At 37.3% G+C, this 25746-nt stretch overlaps 1 protein-coding gene across 13 annotated transcripts in view; it reads right to left on the minus strand.

The window, feature by feature from the left end:
• LOC123873604 (dual 3',5'-cyclic-AMP and -GMP phosphodiesterase 11) overlaps nt 1-25746 on the minus strand; it is a 231339-nt gene that overhangs the window by 146586 nt on the left and 59007 nt on the right. For 6 of the 13 annotated variants that reach the window (XM_045918509.1, XM_045918503.1, XM_045918501.1 and 3 more), the window contains exon 1: nt 18394-18780. The exons of 2 other annotated variants lie outside the window; for them this stretch is intronic. The gene's annotated coding sequence lies outside the window, so the exon portion shown is untranslated. Of the gene's footprint in view, nt 1-18393; nt 18781-20610; nt 20668-25746 lie in introns of those variants that run through there. 5 more of the 13 variants (XM_045918495.1, XM_045918506.1, XM_045918499.1 and 2 more) reach the window with 2 other exon arrangements.

Here is a 25746-nt window from a genome sequence, read left to right on the forward strand (position 1 = left end):
ACAGTGGAAATTTTATTTTATTTTATTCAAATACAAGTTAGCCCTTGACTGCAATCTCACCTGGTGGTAAGTGTGATGCAGTCTAAGATGGAAGCGGGCTAACCTGGAAGGGAGTATGGTAGTTTTTACTAAACCCAGTATACCCATTTGGTTTCAACACGGCATAGTACCGGAACGCTAAATCGCTTGGCGGCAGGGCTTTACCGGTAGGGTAGTAACTAGCCCCGGCCGAAGCCTTCCACCAGATCAGCGGGGTAATTTGCTAACTCAGTGTCTAACATTGATTCTACATTGCTGCTTCACTGAGCGGTATTTAAATAATTTTTCGTAGAAAATCTTCAATGGATTAAAAATAAATGTCAAATGAGCTGCTTAGTTGCTATCATTCAGTGTTAGAGACTGAGTTAGCGAATCAATAGGCAAATCGGAGATTTAGAAATTATGAAATTACAAACCCTTGCCAGGAATCGTACCCAGGACCTACCACTAATAAAACTAACAAGACAGCGCTTGCCACTGGCGCCAGGGGGGTCGTCAAAAATTCCACTTGGCATGCAACAGTGGAAAAGCTGAGCAGAAAACGTTTTGATTTAACTTAATATAAAATTCCAGTAAAAAACAAAGTAAAAATTAATAAAATAGAGTCGCAAGTAACAACAATTACTATTCCAGACGAAGGTGCTTTGAACGCAACCAGGGTTATTCACCTTTAGGAATTAATGGTGTGCTTTACTTAATGCTTTTATTGTGTCGCTTCGCAAAATCCTCAACTAAATGAAAAAGTGATCCGATAAGGGTTCTGTCTTTCCTTTTGAGGTACGAAACCCTAGAAAACCCTAGAAAAATTGCGAGTTTGCACACTAAGGGTTCCGTAGGTACCATCGTACAAGATATAACACTATGAACTTTTTTTTTGCATGGTGGTCATTTTGTTTTTTTTATTATTTTGTTAGAGTCCCGTTGGTAGACAATTAATCTTTTCTCTTTATGATATTATTAGAAAGATTTTATTATATTGAAAATTCTTTAGCCTGTTGTTAGGGCCAAGTCAAATATTTAAGCTAAATCATGATAAGATTGGTAGTGGTAACAATTTTTTGATGCCAAGAATTTCTTTTTATCTTCTTAATTAAGAAACTGGATTGGAATATGTACCTACCTACTTCGATTTAAGTAATGTCGTATTTATAACATTGCGAGTTGCGATATCCAATAGGTATAAGTAAGTATTTACTTATATTATTTTTTATCTTACAAAATCAGTCAGAAGCTTAATGATAAGGCTCAGTCAAATGTTTTAATCGAGATACAACGGTACGTATAAAACTTTTTAATTATTAGCAGATACCAAGTAGGTAAGTATGTAATTACTTCTTATCTATAAAATTAATGCTTAGTTTTAAATTAAGTAATATGTGCGGATTTAAACTGATACGAAACCTGTAGCAGATTTCAGAACACAACTTTACATTGCAAAATCATTCATAAACTTATACCAATAAAATAAGTTATCAAGATAAGACACAAGGTACAACTTACTTAATCCCCATCATGCTAAACTTAAGTAAAACTTGTTCAAAAAAGTTATAATTTAATTAATTAGTACTTAAATTTAAACTTAATTTGGATGTAAAAATGTAATAGATTGCATAATGTATTACAAAATCGTGCAACTGCTTCTTGACGAGACCCAATCAAATTACTATAAATATTCTGAAATATAAAAATCAAGATAATAGACTACAGGCCCATGTTTAAAAATGGGTGGGTCATATGAACCACCAGGTGACGTATACAGGACGATATAAGAGCATAAAATAATAAGTTTCAGCACTATGCCGTCACTTGTAAGCTGTCCAACAGAGTGCTGGTGAGAATTGAAAAGTGCAGGTAGAGTGAGTACATTTTGGTCATATATTTTTGTACGGCATTTTTACCATCGATAGATCCATGAAAAATAATAAGAAAGCGCGCAGTGCCGTAAAAAAATGGTGCGCCACAAAGTCAGTAAATGTTTTGATTTTCTGACAATTTCCGGGGTAAATTTGGTCATTTAATTCTGTACGGCACTAGTTTCATACTGTTTCAATACAGCCTCTAATCCATTATTCCGCAACGCCGTACAAAAATCATGCGACAAGGGGAAAAAATTGAGGGTAGCAACCCCCTCTCTTTCCGTGGTCCGGGGGGTGATTTGAGAAAGTACGGCTTTGGTTCCAAAACATTATCTAGCACTCAAAAGTACTATTAAAAATAATGCCGTAAAAAAATTAGTGTTCATTTGAATGTGTATCAATAATTATCTTAATTTCATGGTATACTTAATTTTTAAAGCTGTAAAATCATTTGACTCTGTACGGCAACTTTTTTTTTAACATGATAGTGTAAAATACTATTGTTATATAGTATTGCCGTTCAAAAGAAACTGTTCTAAAAAAAATTATAGATAAATACAAAAACTGAAATTTTTCAAATTATTGCAAAAGTTTAAATATTCATAGATTAATAAAATATAGCAATTTTCTACGCTTTTCCCTTGTTTTAAATAGTATTAAGATAAATAAATTAGGAAAAAATTATGCCGTACATTTTAATGCAGACCATATCTTTTAGGCTGATGAAAATGACGCTACCATTTTAAGGGTAGTACTTTATGGCCATCTGATACTGTACGGCATTAACATATTTTTGAAGAGAACAATTGATAATATGATAAAATCACTATGCCGTCTAACTGAAGTGAACGGGTGTGTATATAATATCCACATCCCCTACAAACCTTTGGACCAACGAAAATGTACGGCATGTAAAAAAATATTATCTATGCATAAAACACTTTCAAAATAAATTAATTTTATGTTGTTTCAAATCACCCCCCGGACCACGGAAAGAGAGGGGGTTGCTACCCTCAATTTTTTCCCTTTGTCGCATGATTTTTGTACGGCGTTGCGGAATAATGGATTAGAGGCTGTATTGAAACAGTATGAAACTAGTGCCGTACAGAATTAAATGACCAAATTTACCCCGGAAATTGTCAGAAAATCAAAACATTTACTGACTTTGTGGCGCACCATTTTTTTACGGCACTGCGCGCTTTCTTATTATTTTTCATGGATCTATCGATGGTAAAAATGCCGTACAAAAATATATGACCAAAATGTACTCACTCTACCTGCACTTTTCAATTCTCACCAGCACTCTGTTGGACAGTTTACAAGTGACGGCATAGTGCTGAAACTTATTATTTTATGCTCTTATATCGTCCTGTATACGTCACCTGGTGGTTCATATGACCCACCCATTTTTAAACCTGGGCCTGTAGTCTATAAGACAGCCGATAAAACGTTTTAAATTTTAATTAATTTAAACAAGACCAAGAAAACTTTTACTTTATACTATAATTTTATGCTTATTGCAAAATCCTTCAGCAATCGCTTGAAAAGGATTACATAAAATGTTGTTACAAGAAAATCAAGATTAGATCGTAGATAAAATACGTATAATTATACAATCATATCAAATCGCAACACCAATATTTATGATCAAAACCTCATTTTTTTATCTGTAGTTTAGATCTAAACACCTTGTAACTCGTAACTACTATTATTTTATATCGTGTGTTTTAACGAGAAGTAATGGCACTAATTCAGAGCGCAACAAAATTTTAGAGTATTCGCATCTTTGTCTCACCAATGTAATAAGAACAGGACAGACAAACTTAAACTAATTTAGAACCATCAAACCTCGTGACTTTAGGTGCCAGTCGTGAGATTTGTAGAGTGCATCATTAAGTCCTTTTTAAAAATCATTTTCCGTCCTTTTTAACCCCGATCCAAACCCAAAAAGAGGGGTGTTATAAGTTTGACGTGTATCTGTGTATCTGTCTGTGGCATCGTAGCTCCTAAACTAATGAACCGATTTTAATTTAGTTTTTTTTTGTTTGAAAGGTGGCTTGGCCGAGAGTGTTTTAGCTATAATTCAAGAAAATCGAATCAGCCGTTTGAAAGTTATCAGCTCTTTTCTAGTTACTGGAAACCTTCACTTGTCGGGGGTGTTATAAATTTTTAATTTACACTTGTTAGGAATATTAAAAAGAAAAAGATGCAGATACTCTAAGTTTAGTTTAGAGGAAAACATCGGAATCGATAAGTCTAGGATTGATGTAATTTAAGACAGTAATTTATGTTGTAAAATTAGCGCAAAGTATAATTGCAAGACATTCTACTTTTTCCACGTGACCGTATTTAAAGTATATCTATAGCACGTGCTAAAGTACTAGTTATCTGGTGAATGTGTGTGTTAAGTACACTGGTAGTGGTAATTGCGTATCTTAGCCGGCGGAGGGGGCGGGGCGCCGCACGCGAACTGATAATAATTATTAGTCTAGGGCAATTAAGAGGCGCCAGATATACGCCATGGATGAGATAGTAGCGAGCTGCTGGAAGAACACAAATTCATAACAAGATACAATTTATCTGAAGATCCGGGTGTAGAGGGGTCTCTCCGTCACTCGCTCCATACAAACGTAGTTCGTCTCTCATTTGAATACTAACCAATCATACTCAATGGAATTTTGTAGAAACGTTCCGGGAACTAATATCTATGTCTGTGGTTTTCCAGATTTCCGTCAAAATATTCGGTTTCAAAGTTACGCGGTCTTAAAAATTCACATACAAATCTTTGAGCCCCTGTTATTTTAAAACTACATATTTTTAGAAAAATCTTAAACACCACAGGCACAGATATTAGTTTCAAGAATATGTCTGCAAAATTTCATGGACTTTGGTTGCTTAATATTCAAATGAAATTGGGGCTACGATTGTATGGAGTAAGTGACGGAGAGAGCCCTGTTTTAAACTAGATGCGCTTGCGAATGAGTACAATCTGGCATGATTACAAGCGATAATGAAATTGAGTGTACCTACATAACGTAAAAAGGGGACGCCCGCCGTCCTGAATAAAACCTATTCCACCCGAATCCCCGTTTTTGTAATAAACTAACGAAATACTATGTCTAATAATAATAGTCGAAATAAATATATAAGGGAACCAAAAAAATTACTCTCAACTTCTTGTGCATCTCCAGTATTAGAGGTCACATAATTTCAAGAAACTGGGCTACGATGGCTCGTAGGCGTTATTCAGGTCCATTCTTGGATGTTGAAGTCTAGGACTAACTTGTATTTGAATAAAAAAATCAAAAAAACCTACTCTCATACTCTCAACTTAATTTAATTAAAAAGAGACAGCTGACACGGATATTCCGTAAATAATGGAACAGAATATGATTGAGTAAAAGTGAACTACAAAGTACCTATAAAATCGCAAATCACAATTTTTTTAACCAAGTGCGAGTCAGACTCGCGTACCGAGGGTTCCGTACTCGGGTGTTTTTTCCGATGTTTTGCACGATAAATCAAAAACTGTTACTTAAAACTAAATAAAAATCTGTTTTAGGATGTAAAGGTTATGTATCCTTTCACCCACTTGGTATAGTTATGTATGCTATAGGTAGCCTATAGGGTTTTAACATACATGACAAACAGACGGACAGACAGATAACCAAGTAATCCGATAAGGCTTCCTTTTTTGCTTTTGAGGTACGAAACCCTAAAAATTGTAAAATATGCTTCAGTGCCTACTGAATCAGTAGATCAATCAACAATACACTGCCTCATTGAATATAATATACATATACATACGCTTTGTATCTAGTTTGTACTTATACATTCTCGTCTCTAAGGATCGGATCTTAGATAAGCAATTTTGCAATTGAATAAGCGATTGGTTGGAACAATCACATGCTTGTAATATATTGTTTAGTTTATACTTCAACATGCATATGTGTGTTCATGAATACGTTAACACGCATCACTTGTTGAGCCGAATGGAATAATACTAAGAATTGTGGTTAATGTAATTGCAATTGGCTTTTAGAAAATATAAAATGTTCATGAGATAACTCGACAAACAGGAAGTTTTGTAGTAATTTGTCATTATCATCATCACGATCAACCCATCGTCTGCCCACTACTGAGCATAGATTTCCTGTCAGAATGAGAAGGGATTGGGCCACAGTCTACCACGCTGGCCCAAAGCGGATCGGCAAACTTCACCATCTTTGAGAATATTATCAGAATTCTTACTTCTTTCTATTCTTCTTTCTTCAATGTTAACGGATTGCAATAATGTTCAGCACATGCTACAATCAACTAAAAGAATTGGCAATTGTAAATTTTTGTTTCAAGATCTACGTTTTATTTTTTTTTACTTAATTTTATTGTAACTACCTAAGTAAATGTAATGATAAGATCCAAATACAATTATCTTGATTTACAATTAAAATTGTTAAAGATAACCGATGTTTCGCAAGTAGGTAAGCAAACGAACTCGAAGTGGAAAATTTACCACGTATTGTTGAGAGCTACAAGCTATCGCGTGACGAGTTAAATTACGTACATTCCTATAAACTAACATTACTGAAGAAGCATCATTATATGTTTTTCCGTATTAGAAAACTACGGCATCATATCATGCTCTCTTAATAAATAACAAGGGAAAGTTTACAACTATAACATAAACAACAATACTGATTAGATAAAGAGTATGTAACTAGCTAGTAGGTACGACACTCGTTGAAGACATATGTATTGCGTTCATTATCTTCACAGATAATATTAGCCAAGTTCTAATCGAAGAAGCGTGTTTTCAATAAGTTAACTTTTATGATAATCCCAAATTCATACGTAGCTCAGGTTTGATACGAAAAGTTCTTCTTTGTATTCTTTATTTTTTAAATATTTCTGAAACGATTTCGTATTCAACATATTATCATTGTTATGTTTTAGTCCTAGATCTTAATATTGTCACTATTATTAGTTTCCCACCAGGTTCCATCATCAAAATAGGGCGCGTCATCAAAAATCGCTTAAGGATTTTATCAAACAATCAATCAACTGAGAGCGTTTTCATGATAACAAATTTCTTTGCGAACTTTACTCCCGACGTTTTATCAATTATTATGACACTATCAAGGTAGCTACTTATCTGAACATCTTATAAAATACTAGATAATGCCAGAGACTTAAAAAAAAAAACGAATATTAGCCATGCTAATCACGACTAATACTCCCATGTCCCCTCCAATTAAGCGTAAAGCTTGTGCCAGGAGTGGGTACGACAATAGTGCAACGGGTGGGGTTTGAACCGCCGACCTTTCGGAATTCAGTCCGCTCCTCAACCGTTTAAGTTTAAGTTTTTTTAATCTCTTTCATTTTTCTGAGATGTAAACTATCTAAGATGTCTATCCAGTAGGTATCCATACTTACTAATACTAATATAAATGTGAAAGTGTCTGTCTGTCAGTCTGCTAGCTTTTCACGGTCCAACAGTTTGACCGACTTTGATCAAATTTGGTACAGAGTTATCTTACATCCCGGGCACGGACATTTTTTATCCCGAAAAATCAAAGAGTTCCCACGGGATTCTTAAAGACCCTTCTGTTTAACCGATTTATTTGAAGTTTGGTAAGCATGCGTCCCAGAAATTGTCATTTTTATCCCATAAAATCAAGAATTTTTATTTTTAAAATACCTAAACCCACGCAGACAAATTAGTTGCGGGCATCACCTAGCACTAAATAAATGATGCCTGCGACTTCTTTGGTGTGAAGTAAGGTTTTTAAAAATCCTGTGGGAACTCTTTCGGGGTGCAAGCTATCTCTGTATATCCTCAAAATCAGTTAAACCGATAGGCTGTGAAAAGCTAACATATAGACAGACACACTTTCGCATTTATAATTTTAATATGGATATGGATAACATTGTATTAACCTATTAGGTCTTGTAAGAGTAAGATCTTGAACGCCTAAAAAAAATCCACTTAAAAAATCTCACGAATCTCCTAAGATATTTTGAAAAATGTAAAATTGTTATAGATAAATACCTAACGACTTAATTGAAAGGAATTTTCTGTTAAATAATTTTTAGTATCGTTTTTGTGAAATATTTCTTGTAGCTACTTGAATAAAATAATTTTCCTAAAGTCAATATTGAACAAACAATACAATCCCACCAAAAACATTTCATGTAAAATGTGGCCAAGACTCACAAGTTCATAATGCTTTCACTGTTAAAAAGTTATGAGATCTCTAGTAGAGCCAAGCCCCTAGCTGAGCTTAGAATTGCGCTGCCCATGGGACCTATCCCAAGTCCAAAGTATATAGCTCTTAAATGCTCTTGAGTATATCACATTTATAACAATAAAGAACAAATAACTCTACTTACAAGCTCTGATTTTACAAACCCTAAATCTTGGTTAAAAAAGGACGGCTTGGCCGTTTAATGTTCGTGGTACTTTTATCTGATATGACATTTAAGCCCGGAATAGCTTGTGCGACAATCATGAAGTATAATAAAAATTAGTAATTGTCGAACAAACTATTCCTTATGACCTTAATAAAATATGTTATGTCATGTAATAGTTTCACGAACATTAAACGGCCAAGCCGTACTTTTTTAACCAAGATTTAGGGTTTGTAAAATCAGAGCTTGTAATTAGAGTTATTTGTTCTTTATTGTTATAAATGTGATATACTCAAGAGCATTTAAGAGCTATATACTTTGGACTTGGGATAGGTCCCATGGGCAGCGCAATTCTAAGCTCAGCTAGGGGCTTGGCTCTACTAGAGATCTCATAACTTTTTAACAGTGAAAGCATTATGAACTTGTGAGTCTTGGCCACATTTTACATGAAATGTTTTTGGTGGGATTTCATTTCTTTTTGGCAGGTGCCCTAGATTTTTTTTTGGATCTATTTTTTCTAGGTACCTACATCATTTTCATGGCCCGCTCTCTATCGTTACCTCTTTTTTTAAAAACTTTTATTCCACTTGCAATGTATGTAACTATGTTTGTTTGGGTGGAATCTTGCAACTCAATTTTAAAGCAGATCTCTTCTTAGTCTTAGAGTCTTTTAGGACTTCAGGAAACACATTTTTTAAATGTACAGACTGGGAAAAGTTTATTTTCCTGTTGTTTGAATGAAATTCCTAGCCTACATACCAAATTTCAGTCTTCTAGGACTTAGGGAAGTACTTTAGAATTTTTGACTAGAGGGGTTTTGAATGGCAATAAATCTGAAACCATAACAGGTAGACAATTGATACTTGGTACGTTTGATAAGTCTGTCAAGGACATATTATCCTGAAAATATCAGCATTCTAGCGATAGACTTTACAAATAATTTGCTTCCCCCATACGTGGGAGTGGAGGGGGAAAATTTTGAATTTCTTAATTTTTCTGTAGTTTGTATGCAATTTCTAGTGTACACACCAAATTTCAGTCTTCTAGGACTTCGGGAAGTACCCTAGAATTACAGACTAGAAGTTTTGACTGTCAATAAATCTGAAACTATAAAAGCTAGACAATTGATACTCAATGCGTTTAATAAATCTGCCCAGGACATCTTATCCTGAAAATATCAGCATTCTAGCGACAGAATTTACAGATTTGCTTCACCCATAAGAGGCGTAGAGGGGGGGCATTTCCAATTTCATAATTTTCCTGTAGTTTGTAGTCAATTTCTAGTCTACATACCAAATTTCAGTCTTCTAGGACTTCGGGAAGTACCTTAGAGGTTTTGAGTAGAGGTTTTGATGATCATCAGTGAGGGCCGAAATCGGCGTATTTTAGGTATCAATAAATCTGTAACCATAAAAGCTAGATATTTGATACTTGGTGTATTTGGTAAATTTGCTAAGGACACCTTATACTGAAAATTTCAGCTTTCTAGCGTCATCCAGACCGAAGTTATGACGGGTCGAAAATACGGCGAAACACTTCGAGAAAAAGGTACGTAGCGCCCCGGCCGCCGTTTGGCTCGTCTTGGCGGGGGCACTGCCGTGCCCCCTGATCAAGTCTATCAATTAGTAACAATATTTTTTTAATTGAAACACCGAATGCAAACTACGAAATAATTTTATTCAACGCCAATATGAATACACTCTTCAAACTTTCGAATATTCATTTTATTCATCACTTGCACTATAAAACATTTTTATTAATTGACAGTTACAAGTGGACATTGCAGTCAGTTTCAAGGAGGTCACGCTGTATTTTCTCCCGTCCTTAATCTTTTCTAGTAGATAAACTGTAGGTATGTATGCCTATTGTGTGTATTGAGCTTGGAAAAGCACTTCTGACTTTTCGGAGTTAAACAGTTCCCACGGGATCTTCAAAAACCTACATCCACGCGGGCGAAGTCGCGGGCATCCTCTAGTATTTTTACAATAGTCTGGTCTCATTCTATACCGAAGACTAAGTGCTGTCAGCCTGTCTATCAGGTTACTAATGGTATAAACCTTTCCCATACAAATGTATTTGTTTTGAATACCTTTTCAAACATGGGACGCGTGCCAAAATCAACATAAAGTAGGTACCTACTCTAAACTTAATTATTCTAGAATGAGCTAACGTAGCATCGTATAAGTACTTAATTTCGAATATTGAACTAACTTGGCCTCGTCCACAGCTTTAATAAAATCGCTCAGCTGGGTACAGCTGCTCGCTGAGTTCGTTCAGCGTCTCTCTTAGGCGCCATCTCCACGAGAGAGAGAATCGCGGCGATAGTCTCGCCGTGCCACAAAATTCGATACAACTGTTATGGGTCTATCTATCTCCACAGGGCGATATTATCGCCGCGATACGACGAGTGACTCTGGACGAATTTAACGTCACGGACTCCTCGCATCTTGCGGCGATACCATTGCGTCTCGCGACGATACGTCAAGTCTCACGGTATCGCCGCGTTACCACACAGTTGAGTGGCCCAACGGCGTTTCGGTCACGTCACGAGGCGATCCGTTGCGGTCTCGTGGCGTTTTGTTGGCGGAATTATCGTTGTACCGTGGAGATTATCCGACGATGGGACTCATTGCGATTCTCTCGCCGGTGGAGATGGCACCATAGCAATAACATTCTTTTCCAAAATCTTTCTTGATTTCTTTTAGGTAAGTATAGACGATATTCTATTTTCATCCCCACTGAATGGTAAATGATTAGTCTCTATATGGTTTTATTATAAGAAATCCGGAGAGCTCTGCTCTATAATAATCCTGATTAGATAGAGGGAAGACCACCCGTAGCTACCTTCATTCAATATTGATACTAAATACCTATCGAGCATAGACCTCATAACAAAATTCAGGTCTCAAAAAAACGACCATCCAAACTCCAAACATAAAATCCATACTTTAAATGTAAAATATATTTTAAAATATCCAAATAAAGTATATTTAAGTATTTTATTTGTTACTCATAATAATATCACATTCAGAGATAAATAAATTCATTCATACAAAAAGCTGATACATTATAATATCTTGACCAAGCTGACCTCGAAGATAGGGTCTCCATTACTCATTATACACTGAATAGGTACAAACATGTGTATTGAACATTTTATGGTTGGACAATAATTGAACATAATACACAGTCGCTCGGTCTATAACCTAGGTAGGTACCTACATAGGTAGTTATAGACCGAGCGAGGCGCGAGGTCTCAGTCTGAAATCTACAGAGCGTACCTACTTTGACTTTAATCAGACTTAAGTTTTAGTTAAAACGAGATAGATTTATGCCAGCAATATAACGCTATCTCGTTTTAATAATGACAAGTCTGACCGAAGTCAAAGTGCGCTCTATAAAATTAAACCTCAGAGTCTGTAGGGTAGGAGTAAAAATCTTGGGTGACTTTGCATTTGTCCGTCCGTATGAGCCTACTTTAATTATTTCAAATTCCCAAAAAATGTGCAAATCGATGGTCTCAAAGCTAACAAATACATACTAATTACTAACTTTAGTCAACGTCAAGTATCAAATAGAAATATAATTTAAATTTTAAAACCCCCGACACAAAAACCTCTATAAGAAAACTAGAAAAGAGCTGATTACTTTCAAACGGCTGAACCGATTTTCTTCGATTATAGCTAAGAACACTCTCGATCAAGCCACCTTTCAAACAAAAAAAAAACTGAATTAAAATCGGTCCATTCGATTAGGAGCTATGATGCCACAGACAGATACACAGATACACACGTCAAACTTATAACATCCCTCTTTTTGGTTCGGGGGTTAAAAAGTACACTTTTTCCTGCAAGAGATGAATTACTATGCTTTCGAATTTCGAATGTTATTTGGAAACAATTTTGAATTGTGTCGAATGTTTTTTTAAAGCATGTTTGTGATTGTTTGGTGTCTCAAAATAGTTAACGCCCACTGAGATTTTTGTCTCTGTCATTTGTATGGGACATAACAGAGAGAGCGCTGTAGAGGCACTAGTAAATAGGCATTTTAGAGGCTACGCGTGCGACGGCGTAGCGAAATTGGTTAGTTGCCCCTAGCCTCTTGTAGCGTGTTGTTGTTTCCAAAGAAATTGTAACTTTAAATAGTGAATTATAATATATATTTTTTTAGTGTTCATTTCTTTTGTTTTTATTACTACCCTGGTAGAGAACACGGCGCTACTATATATCCAGCAACATCAGTCGTACATTGAATATATATACATCAAATATCTGTACAAATATACCTGTACATTGGTGACTCGGACTTTGAACTACCAGGGTAGCGCGTGTTAATTTTATTAAAATAAAGTAACGTAACGTAAGCTAGGGCAACTCAAGTTAACACGTGCAAGGAAGTGAAAAACTAAAAAACTGTAAAAATGGCGCAACCTACGACAGTAGTGAAGGACGAAGACACTTATCTAGCGTCGATATCTCTCACGTCGAAGATCCCGGAGTTTTGGACCGACCAACCTAGGGTCTGGTTTATCCAGCTGGAGGCAATACTGGCACCACAAAAACAAGGAGACGCATCCAAGTACAATATAGTGGTATCCAAGCTGGGTAAGGATGTCATTCAACAGGTGACGGACATCCCGATCAATCCTCCGGAGGTGCGTAAGTACGAGGTACTTAAAGAAAGGTTGCTGAACATATATGAAGAGTCGGAGAACCGTCAAATACAGAAGCTCATCGGGGAGATGGAACTGGGTGATCAGAAACCCAGCCACCTCCTCCGAAAGATGCAGGGTCTGGCCAGGGGTAAAATTAGTAATGAGACCCTAAGCGTTTTATGGCAGAATCTGCTACCAGCAGCAGCACGAGGCGTTCTGGCTGCAACAGAAGCCAAAGATCTAGACAGACTAGCCGTGATTGCTGACAAAGTAATGGAAACTATGAAGTCCCAACCAGTAGCAGAAGTGGCAGCAAAGGAGGCGGTACCCGGAAATTCTTCGATGGCAGCTGAAATAGCCAGGATACATGCAAGGTTGGACCAGCTGGACAAGTACAGAGACAGTTGGCGAGGCAGGCGAGGTCGCGGAAGGTTCCGTGGTCGTTCGCGTTCCAGAGGACGAGAGGACAGCAGGTCCAGACGTACCCCGGATAGCCCGGACTGGCTCTGCGTGCATCATTTTAGATACAGGCAGAGAGCTAATCGCTGTGAACAGCCGTGCACCTGGAATACGAAGCAGGAAAACTAGTAAAGATGCAGGTGGAACCGGTGGGTACCTGCGTCGAATTAGGGAACCACCGTTTATGTATTACGGATAAGGACAATGGCATACGTTATTTAATAGACACAGGTGCGAACATTTCAGTGTTGCCTAAAAGTTATAAATCAGTGTGTGATAGTGCAATGAATAATAAATACAAACTTTATGCCGCGAATGGTAGTGAAATACAGACTTACGGAACAAAGACTCTAGTGTTAAATTTAAGATTGCGTCGTGCGTTTAAGTGGACTTTTGTGATAGCCGACGTTAAACAACCCATTTTAGGAGCGGATTTTTTAGCTAAGTATAATTTGTTAGTAGACTTAAGAAACAGACGATTGTTAGATCAGGAGACTAACATGTATGTAATTTCCACTATAGTAAACTCGGAGCATTCATCTATTTTTACTATAGCCGAATCGCATCCATGTTATTCTCTTCTAAGTAGGTTCCCGGAATTGACAATGCCAGCGACGTTCAAAGAACCACCACGTCACAGCGTAAGACACCACATCGAGACTTCAGGTCCTCCGGTGCATGCGCGTCCAAGGCCACTGCCGCCGGACCGATTTAAAAAGGTAAGAGAAGAATTTCGCCTTATGCAGGAAATGGGTATTTGCCGCCCGTCAAAGAGTGCGTGGGCGAGTCCTCTACACGTTGTACCTAAAAAAGATGGTAATATAAGGCCGTGTGGAGACTATAGAGCGCTGAATGCAATTACGAAGCCTGATAGATACCCAATTCCTCACATAAAGGATTTTACGTTTATTTTAGCCGATAAGAAAGTATTTAGCAGGATTGATATTAACCGAGCGTATCATTTTATTCCGATAGCAGAGGATGACGTGGAGAAAACAGCTATCATTACACCTTTTGGTTTGTTTGAATGGCCATGTATGTCTTTCGGTTTAAGAAACGCAGCACAAACGTTTCAACGTTTCATGAATAATTATGTTTTACAGAATTTAGAGGCAAATTTTCAACAAAATAACCCGGATTGTGCGAATTATAAAGCAGAATTTGTTTTTTCATACTTAGATGATTTAATAATAGCTAGCGAAAATAGTTCGCTCCACGAAAAACATTTAGAGACCGTTTTTGAAAGACTACAACAAGTTGGGTTAACTATTAATTTAGCAAAGTGTGCGTTTTTGCAGGATAAAGTTGAGTTTCTGGGTCATGAGGTCTCAGCCAGTGGCTTAAGGCCGTTGCCAAGCAAGGTCCAAGCAATTGTAGACTTTCCCAGACCGAAAACGGTAGAGGAACTTCGTAGATTTCTGGGCATGGTAAATTTCTATAGAAGTCATTTGCGTCAGGCAGCCGAATATCAAGCTGAATTAAATAAGTATCTTCACGGAGCAAAGAAACGTGACAAAAGTAGTATAGTGTGGACAGAAAGTGCTGTTCAAGCTTTTGAACAATGCAAGTTGAATTTACAGAACGCTGCTTTGTTAGCGTATCCGATAACAGGTCAAGTGCTTGCTATAATGGCAGACGCGTCAAATAGTTGCGTTGGAGGCACATTGCAACAAAGAGTAAATAACGAATGGGTTCCGTTAGGTTATTTTTCGAAAAAATTGACTGACACGCAACAAAAGTACAGTACCTACGACAGGGAGTTACTTTCGCTTTATTTGTCAGTGCAATATTTTAGGAACATGTTCGAAGGTAGAGATCTCGTTTTGTATACAGATCATAAGCCGTTAACGTTTGCGTTTAAAAAGCTAAGTAGTAGTAAAGAAACGCCGCGAAGGACCCGTCAGTTATTATTTATTAGTGAGTTCACGACGGATATACGCTATACAAAAGGCGAAGAGAATGCGCCCGCGGACGCGTTATCGCGAGTTGAAACAATTTCGTGCCCGTCAGTACTTGACTTCACAGAAGTGGCTATTGCGCAAGCGAACGACAAAGAGCTCACAGAATTGCTAGGAACAAAAAACGGTAACACGAGACTAATAAAAATAGACTTCCCGAGTGTAAATAAGCCCATTGTTTGTAACTTGCGAGGCGATAAGGCTAGGCCTTACTTACCAAAACAGTTTAGGCGTATCGCATACGAAACAATACATAACCTAAGCCATCCTGGCATTAGAACAACAAGGAAAATGGTAACTAATAATTATTTTTGGCCTGGGATGAATAAAGATATAGGTATTTGGGCTAGGTCGTGCATAGAGTGTCAAAAAGCAAAGGTTCACAGACACACTATGTCACCTTTAGGGCAATTTGCAAAAGTAGATAGAATGTGTCATTTACACATTGACATTACAGGTCCATTCACTATTTCAGAGGAAGGCTACAGGTATTGTCTTACAATGATAGATAGAGAAACAGGTTGGCCGGAAGCATTTCCAATTAAAGATATTTGTGCGAAGACAGTAGCCAAACTCGTGTATGAAGGATGGATTACTAGACATGGGTGTTTTATTAATTTGAGCTCAGATCAAGGAAAGCAATTTGAAAGCAGTCTCTTTAGACAGTTAATGAAATATTTAGGGGTTCATAAGTTTAGGACGACACCGTACCATCCACAAAGTAATGGCATGATCGAACGATGGCATCGTAGTTTTAAGGCCGCCTTAATGGCGAGATTAAAGGACAATAGATCGTGGGTTGAAGAAATGCACACCATTATGATGGGACTACGTGCAGCACCACGCAGTGACACAGGGGTAAGTGCCGCGGAATTAACCTTTGGGCGAACTCTGAGGCTCCCTGGAGAATTTTTCGAACCATCGGATAGTAAGATAACGGACGGTGAGGAGTACCTAAAGCAGTTGAAACAGGTAATTAGTAATTTAAGACCAAAACCCGAGACACAGAGAGACTCTCGGACTATTTTTGTGCACCCTGCCTTAAAAGACTGTAAAAAAGTTTTTGTTAGAAACGATGTAATGCGTAAGTGTCTACAACCACCATATGACGGTCCCTATGACGTCATAAAGCGGTTGGAAAAAGCATACTTAGTACAGTTACCCAATAGACAAGCACTAATTTCAATTGACAGGTTGAAACCAGCTTTTGTCCTGGATATCAAAAATCCACGACAAACGCTGGTTGAAACGACATGTAAGAAAAAATGTAGATTTAGCGACGATGACGTTTTGCCGACTCATACAATCCGTACTACTCGGAGTGGGAGAGTCAGCAAAACGCCCGTTAGGTATCAGTAGAATAATTCGAGTAGTAACTAGCAATTAAGCAAATGAGTATTATGAAATAAGTATTGTAAAATGGCCCCGATCCGCATATATTATTTTTTATTAGAAGTCATAACTAAACCTTATTATTGAGAGTGTTAGCGTGGTTGACGATTGTTATAGTTTATTGGATAGTGTGTAAATGTAAAATGTAATGTAACAAACATTCGAAGCGTTGAGTGCAACGAAGGCTGGATGGCGTGGGAATAGCAACAATTGTAAGTGGACTTGCCACAGCGACCCCGTCGCCACCCGCTCAAGTTCTAGTGACCTCATCTCAAGTATAATGTGTTAAGAGATGTACCATGCATCGAATCAAAGGAACACTTTAACTGGGTGACGTGTTTAAATTATGATTTGTTGGGTAAGCGGATCGGAAACATTGCTAGGGTTGTCGAAAAATGAAGAACGAATATTGTGAAATAAAATTAAGGTTGCGGAAATTTGTATTTGTTTAATTTTTATTAAGATAAAAATTTGGGGTGGTGTGATGTAGAGGCACTAGTAAATAGGCATTTTAGAGGCTACGCGTGCGACGGCGTAGCGAAATTGGTTAGTTGCCCCTAGCCTCTTGTAGCGTGTTGTTGTTTCCAAAGAAATTGTAACTTTAAATAGTGAATTATAATATATATTTTTTTAGTGTTCATTTCTTTTGTTTTTATTACTACCCTGGTAGAGAACACGGCGCTACTATATATCCAGCAACATCAGTCGTACATTGAATATATATACATCAAATATCTGTACAAATATACCTGTACAAGCGCTATACTAAACTTCTTTATATGAATAGAGTATAGGTATACTAGAGTATACCTACATCACCTACATAGTGTCGCTGCGACGCTGACGACGCTGACAATGCTGAAAATGTCGCACTACCAATGCCTAGTGAGGTAATACGCGCGACACCGAAGTAGGTACGCGTCCGACATCAGTATACCTGCCTACGTGAAGAAAGAATATGCTTGACCGTTCACATGCACAATAGAGAATTTGATAATTTTTTGGAAAACGAACAGACCGACGGACGAATTAACGACGTACGATCGAACCGACATCATTCAGCTATTGTTCATTATACATAATTAAGTATATAAATAATTATGTGCTTAGTTAGGTATATTATGTACCTGTTTCAGTGAACCGTGATCGCCACTAACATCCTTGAACCGCTTTTTATGCAAATATCATGAAGTAAGAAACTACTTAAGTACAAATCGTCTAAAACAGCATTACGTACCCTAGCTACATTGTAATTCACTGATAATTTAATTCTGACAAAGCAAATTTATTAGTAAAGAATACAGTGAAATCCATAGGAATAGGTTTACAATTATTTATTTTCAAGTCACAGTAAGTAGGTAGGTACAACACAAGATGATACAGACAATCGTTCGTACACATACAGTCGCTTGTACACATACATCACAATATATACCTACGTATAACTATAGGCGCACGTATCATAATGTTCTCTCGCTCACATGCTGGCAATAGTCATGGTTACAGAGTCGAAATCAGCTTGCATTTGTTTGAGTTTCGAAGTTACGTGGGATAATCAAGAGTGAATCTTATTCGCTCAAAGTTTATACAGCTAGTATCAAAGCAAATTAACCGAGGTCATACTTACAGATAAACGTGTCACGGGTCCTACGGATGAGTTTAATCACACAAATGTTATCCGTCAACAAAAACACAAGAGATGTGATGCAGGCGCTGCACGCAGCGGCCGTTAACCCGGCTGGCGAGCTGCGTTTCGAAAACTTCGCAGCGAAGCGTTTAGTGAATATTCAAAAATAGACCGACGGGCTCTGAAACACGCGCGACTGTGCATGTAGAAACGTTCTGACACTATGTACGGAACACAGCAAGGGTGGCGATGTACGCGCCGATGGGGTAACTTGGCGAAAATTGCGTTCAAAAGTTTCCAGTACACAAAGTTGTGATCGAGAGACAGGGCTCAACGCGGCGATTACGCGGCAGCCCCACGACGTTTCGAACTCAACTGGCGGCGCTCCGACCGCTCCGCACCGCACGTCAGAGGAGCACCCACACAGACTCAGCGCGCGCACACCGCCGTCCAGCACACAGAGATCTTGCCCGCGACTCCACACTCCACACACACACGGCCAGAAACTGATAAACAGCTTAAAAACACAACACAACGATGCAACTGCACTTACAAACATATCCCGCTTTCCTGCCGAGTGCCGACACGAACTTGCGTTCGACCCAAACACGATGCAGATAGCAGGCAGCTGTTGTTATCAAAATCTAATGAACCTAATAAATCCCGAAAAGTTAACACAAACATAAGAGATATAGTTAGAAAATGAACTATGTATTAATGACCAGCAGATGTCCAAGATGCCGGCTTACCTAATGGACGTGACATTCACTTTATACGCAAAAAGTTTCTTTCTGAAGTCATTATTGTCATTATAGAGCCATGTCGCCTCCCAAACTGTACTCAGACTCTCATCAAGTAAGAAAACATACAATTTCACCTATATTTAAGCTATACCTAAGCATTTCTTCTGAAGCTTTTATATTTACGAACACTAGACAGACATTAGCGATGAAGAAATCTAACATTATCACGTATTTGAAGGTTCCAATCAAGTTCTAGCTAAGATCTAATAAATTATTAGTATACATCGATGTTAGTAAAACATACATTTGATGTGCTTATTTATACATCAACAAGACCACGAGCAATCGGGTTGTCGAGTAAAAAGTTATTGCTTTCATAGATATAGGTATACCAGCAATACTTACATGTTCTTTGAAAGGTCAGCCAAGTTCTGACTAAGATCTAATAAGTTACTATCAAAACATAAACATCTGACCAATCGGGTTGCCGAGTAAAAGGCATGCTTTCATAGATTTATACCAGCAATACTTAAGAAGTTAATCTACCGACCTAAAAGAGTCATTGATTACATTTTTGGGTGGAATGACTGAGGTTAGTCATTTGTCTCTCCCCTTGCATGATAAGAAATCAAATGGAAGAACACGCGCTTCCGAGAAAACTTACTTTGTGGTGCACGAGACGTAGAGAATAAACCAGGCGGATCCAATTTCAAAACTCCAATACTAGCCAAGCAGAACGTTATAGCAAAATTTTAAATTACATATTATTATACTGTATTCCAAGCTGGGTCCAAGGTCTCCTTTATGAATTTTTACATAAAAAGGTTGTATTGAGGTTTATAAAGTAGACCTTGGAGCAGTGTTTTCTCTGTTCCCGGATAAAACAGAACCACAACGAAATCTCACGGGTTTTGATTATTTTATAGCTTGGAGAGTCTCGAGACCCGTTCAGAGTAATAAAATAACATCTGCCACGTAAATAAAACGTTTTATAGGTGTTCTTGTAACCAACACAACTAGACTATAAATTCTAGAAACCAAGCAATTAACTTATTCAGAAAATATGGAGAATATATTTTGCGCTGTTTGGTGTAGACTGTAGACACCGCGTATCTAGATAACCGGGATCCATAATGAGAAAATTCTAGCTTGTAATTTTCATTACCAAAATAAATCAATCTGCGACAGCCAGAATTTCATCGCACATCAGGCTATTCAAATAAGAGCGCCCATAATATAAGGATTACATGAATCAGTCATGATACACGACTGTCTGTTTGAAGCTGTGACTGCATAGCGAACTGCAATAATTCTTTCATTGTCAATACACGAGACTGCTCGATCAGTTGTGACGGCTCCAAGCAGTCACGACGAATGGCGAGGAAACATTTTTAGCAAAGTAATGTAAATGCATTTCATTTCTTGTCGACACAAAGTAAAAAAACTATAATAAAGGAAATAGAAAAATACTCACTTGAATGAAATCCATCGAATTTCCGCACCGTATGGAAATTACCTGAAATAAAAAACACTATCGGAAAATTTATAATGCAAACAATTAAAACATAAAATCAAAGGCAGAAATAATGCGACAAAGGCAAGGTATAATATTATGTGAAACAGCCTGTGAAACTAGCAGTAAACAATGTCCGAAAACATCAATATTTTTGAAAACCAAAGGTTGACGAAACTATTGTTGAAACTTTGAAAGTATTATTGTTGAAAGTAGTTACATTAAATTATTAGTTACATTAACTTGAAGAGATTCAATGAAATCACGTGTTCCGTGTAAACTTTTCCCCGATGGGTTCCGTAAACTTCGAATGAAAGCGATAGAAACAAAAATGTTTCTATCGGTTTTATTCGACTCCGATACCTTGATTGCTCCTTTATCGGTGTCCCTTGAGGGTTCGAGGCTCTCAAATAACGACCTCAGTATCAGACAACTGTTTACAAGACTGATAAAATACTAATGCTATATAATACTACAACTGAGTAAGTACTTTCAACGCAAGAAACCAATGTAACAAATTAGATTTATGGTTTAAAGGATTTGAAAGTTCACAAATATGTGCAGTATAATGAATAAAAGGGTTAAAATATAATCAAAGTAAGAAGTAGAGAATAGGACGTTAGTGACAAAAAACTGGAACAACCCTATAGTTTCACAATAGTGGGAGCTTTCATTGACCTACAAGTAAAACGTTTAAATAGAACACTAAAATTGGAACATACTGCAAACTGCAGTTTTTATAGGCATATTTTTAATAAATTCTACCGCATCAGGATTCCAGCCAAAATCCAGATGAGAAACAAACACAAATTCATGTTGGCAATGCTTGGACGGTTTATCATTCAGCTGGAGTCTTTGCCAACATGAATTGATCTCTATCCGAAGATATAGTATAAAGAACACGGTAGCTATACGTGTGTTCTGTATGAATGAAGCATTAATAATCACGTTGCTACATCACGCAAGTGGGTGTGCTCTGATGTCGGAAGCAAAGACGAAAGACAAAGAGAAAGATTCTAAAAGAAAGATTCTAGTAAAAGTTAGTTGCCATAAGTTTGGTATATTATTGTAAAATGTAAAACTGGTCATGTGCAAGTTACATTCGCACACCAAGGGTTCCGTACCAAGGTATAACATATAACACATTTAAATTTTTTATACGATGTGCCCACAAATTCACGATTTTGGATATTCTTGGTCAACAGGAAACACCCTATAGGTTTTGAATCCCTTGACCTTGACGGGACTTGACAGACACAACAATTGACATTCGTTGTCTGTCTCTCTGCAGAGAGAGTGATCATAATAAGGGTCCCTTATTCCCTTTTGAGGAATGGAACCCTAAAAATCATAAACGCTCGTTAGTGGCCAACCAATATTGCGATGTTTCCCCTTGAATTCGTAATAATTGTACTGAATAACTAAATAATCCTTAACGCGGGTTCAGTGGAGAAAGGAAGATAACGAAGAAATACAAAGTGTGCTCAGTATCTCGATGAATAAAACATGAACAATCATGAAAGCTCCGACACATAGATGGGCGTGAAATCAAGCATTGAATTCATGACAACTATTGAATAATCCTTGTCACGAATTGGACGGAGATTCAAAGAAGATACGATATCATAAGTGTTCTTTATCGTAATGAATAATCATGGGAAAGCCGGCGGGTGCGGAATTAGCGATCCAATGCCGGAGTTGAATGCTGTTCAATGAATTCGTGACAACGATGAATAGGATATATGAATAACCATGGAAACATTCGTGCGAACGCACTCGTTTGGAGCGGGCGCTTTCTCAATAATTGATAAAAGTTTTTTGTTTACCCACACCAAAATAATAAAATGGGAATATGAGTGAATTTAGTAAGGAAATGGAGTGCGAACGTTATATTTCGTGTGAAAATGAATTTGACGAAAGTGTACGATGCGAAAAAAGGCAACGGGAAAAAAGTTTGCGTGACAGTAGCGGCGCGAGTATTGACGAAGAAGGATTTACAATGGTAGCGCGGCGGCGTACCAAACGTCTCGCTGTATGCAAGTCGGGTAGTAGTGATTTGAATGATGACATCGATATGATGGGACAAACACAAGAAAATGAGAAGATTGAGGTGAGTGTTACGTCAAAGGAAATTTTGCCTAAACAAATGGCACTAGCGAAACTATTGCGATCAGAAAATATACTAAGCATATTGAGTATTAAATATAAAAGTCCTTTTAAAGTTTTGATAGAGTTTGGTGACAAAGAAAATGCTCATAAACTACTAAGCAATAAAAGGTTTGCGGAAGCAGATTATAGATGTCAATTAACAGAGGGGTTGCAAATGATATTCGGTGTAGTACGAAATATTGATTTAGATGTTCAAGAGGAAGAAATGCTCGCGAGTTTTGAAAGTGAATTCGAAATTTTATCTATTAAGAGATTAAGGAGATGTTTAGAAAATGGTGACTGGATTGAGAGTGAATCAGTAAGGGTGTGTTTTAAGAGTCCTACCTTACCCTCGTATATACTGATATACGGGTGCAGATTTAAGGTGGAACCATTCACATTTCCTGTCACGCAGTGCTCTTCCTGCTGGCGCTATGGCCACACAAAGAAATTTTGTCCAAGAAAGAAGGATTTTTGCCCAAAATGTGGAGAAGAACACTCAAATTGTGAGACCAAGATATATTCTTGCATTAACTGCAATGGGAATCATATGGCACTTGAAAGAATGTCCTGTCCAGTATTTCTCAAAGAAAAGGAGATCAGGAAGATTATGTGTGAGGAAAACTGTAAATATCGACAGGCTTTGCTTATATATTATGATAAAAAGAAATTAAGTGATAGACGTCAGCGTTATAATATGAACGAAACAAATGAAGAATTCAACAATCGTAACGTAAATTATAATGAGACGAATTTGAATAAGACTTATAGAGATGTTCTAGTTACTGAAGCTGAAATTCATAATGAGAAGAAAGAAGAGTCATCAGATAGTGAAATAGAAATGGAGAATATTGAGACGGTACAGACTGGGTCACAGAAAGAAAAGAAAAGGAAGAAAAAAGGAAGTAAGGTAGAACGTGTAGTTGGTGATACAGAATATATAGCTGAAAACACAGAAAGAGAAAGACGCCAAGGGGAAAATAGAGAAGAATATGAGAAGAGACGTAAGAGATTTGACTTTGTAAGGTTGCTATTAAAAATTAAGGATGTGTGCTTTTCACAAACAAGTTTGGAGAATAAAATGAAATTAATTTTTAAAGTTATCATAGAGGAGATTAAAATGCTAGTAGTTGGATTGATCAATGATAATGACATGCTGAAAAATTTCTTGAGTATATTTCACAATGGATAGCTGCAACAATAGGTGCACTTTAAACATTATGCAATGGAACTGCCAGAGTTTGTAAATAGTAAAATTAGTAGAAATAAGTTAGTTATAGCATTTAGACTTAGATCTGGACACGTGCCGTTAGGCAAGTTTAAATATTTAATGAGGAAAAGGGATTCTCCCAATTGTGAAGTATGTGGTAACGTAGATGATGTCTCACACTTGCTACTGGCATGTGTTCGGAATCACAATTTGAGAGAAACACTAATGTGTGAACTAAATTTAAATTTTACAAAAATATTGGTATTTTCAACTGTATTTTAAACAAACCTTTGAGCGTTTCGGCAATGAAAGTGTATGAATTTGTTAGTGATTCTCTCAAATTGTTGTAGTTTTAGGTATATACCTAGTTTAATTTTAATTTAGATTGTACCGATGGGGCTGGCATATAGGACACCTATAAAAGCCCCTTAAAAATAATAGAATAAAAAAAAAAAAAAAAAAAACCATGGAAAGTCCGGTACCCAATTGACCAATAGATTATTCGTATCAAACTATACAATTTGAGTACGCAATTCGTTGAATTCATTTATCCATGGCTGAATTAGTGACAGGAATGTCAACGAAACTCATAGCTGGGTATAAGAGATTCACGAGGCATTGGTTTGTGTGGTGGCGCGCAGTCCATCCGTCCGTCCGTCTGTTTGTCAGCGTGTTGTATCTCATGAAGCGTAATAAATAGATAGAGAGTTGTGATTTTCACAGGCCATAACGGCCATTTTGTAATTTAAAAAGTACATATAATCTTGTACCATGGTACGGAACCCTTCGTGTGCGAGCCCGACTCGCACTTGGCCGGTTTTTATGATGTCACGTTGCATGACCCCGTCTCCCCACTTCAAGCTGAACCTTATTTATGGATGACCCTTGATGGAAACGTTAAAAAATTATGACAAGTTTCCGAGATTTTAATGACCACTCCAGTGATTTATATCAGCGGAAATTTATTTCAACCATTTTTCATAGGTTAGATAGGATTTCGGCCAAAATTTCGAGGCACTTTTTTAGCTAGACTTTTTAAAAAATGGGTGAAGTTGCAAATTTTTGAAGCACTTCTACTAATTCATTAAGAAAATACAAAAAAATGTCAAGTGCAAGTCGGACTCGCACACGAGGGATTCCGTACCATCGTACAAGAAATAACACTTTTTTTTTAAATTTATCATGGCGCCTATTTTTAAATTTTTATCATTTGTCTTTATAGCGAAAAATACACATTCCGTAAAAAATTCAACTCTACCTATATAGATTCACGAGATACTTACGGTCCGCTGACAGACAGACGGACGGACAGACAGCGGAGGCTTAGTAATAGGGTACCGTTGGCACCGTTCGGGTACGGAACTCTCAAAATTAAAGCAGCTCTACAGAGGTAGAATTACAAAGTCGTTAATAGTCCTATTAAAAGCAATAAAACTGTTTACAGTAGTTAATAGATCTGTTTATAGTGGTCAATTTACAGTTCAGCACTACAGCGCGCTTCATTCGTTTGGATTTTTCATGAGTAAACCAATGGGGTTTTTTGGATCACCCAAGAATCAAGATCCTAAATGTTGTCTGTCCTTCCTGGTATTATGGTAGAATAACGTCCATTCTACGAATGAATTTACCATCAAACTAGCGATCCGCTCCGACTTCGCACGGATAGTAGGTACTGATTATCTTAACGCGGGATGACTTCTGGACTCTATAGTGGGCACAGTATAAGTTCCTAAATTGCT

Source organism: Maniola jurtina, chromosome 17, assembly GCF_905333055.1.
Source record: "Maniola jurtina chromosome 17, ilManJurt1.1, whole genome shotgun sequence".
Classification (NCBI taxonomy): domain Eukaryota; kingdom Metazoa; phylum Arthropoda; class Insecta; order Lepidoptera; family Nymphalidae; genus Maniola; species Maniola jurtina.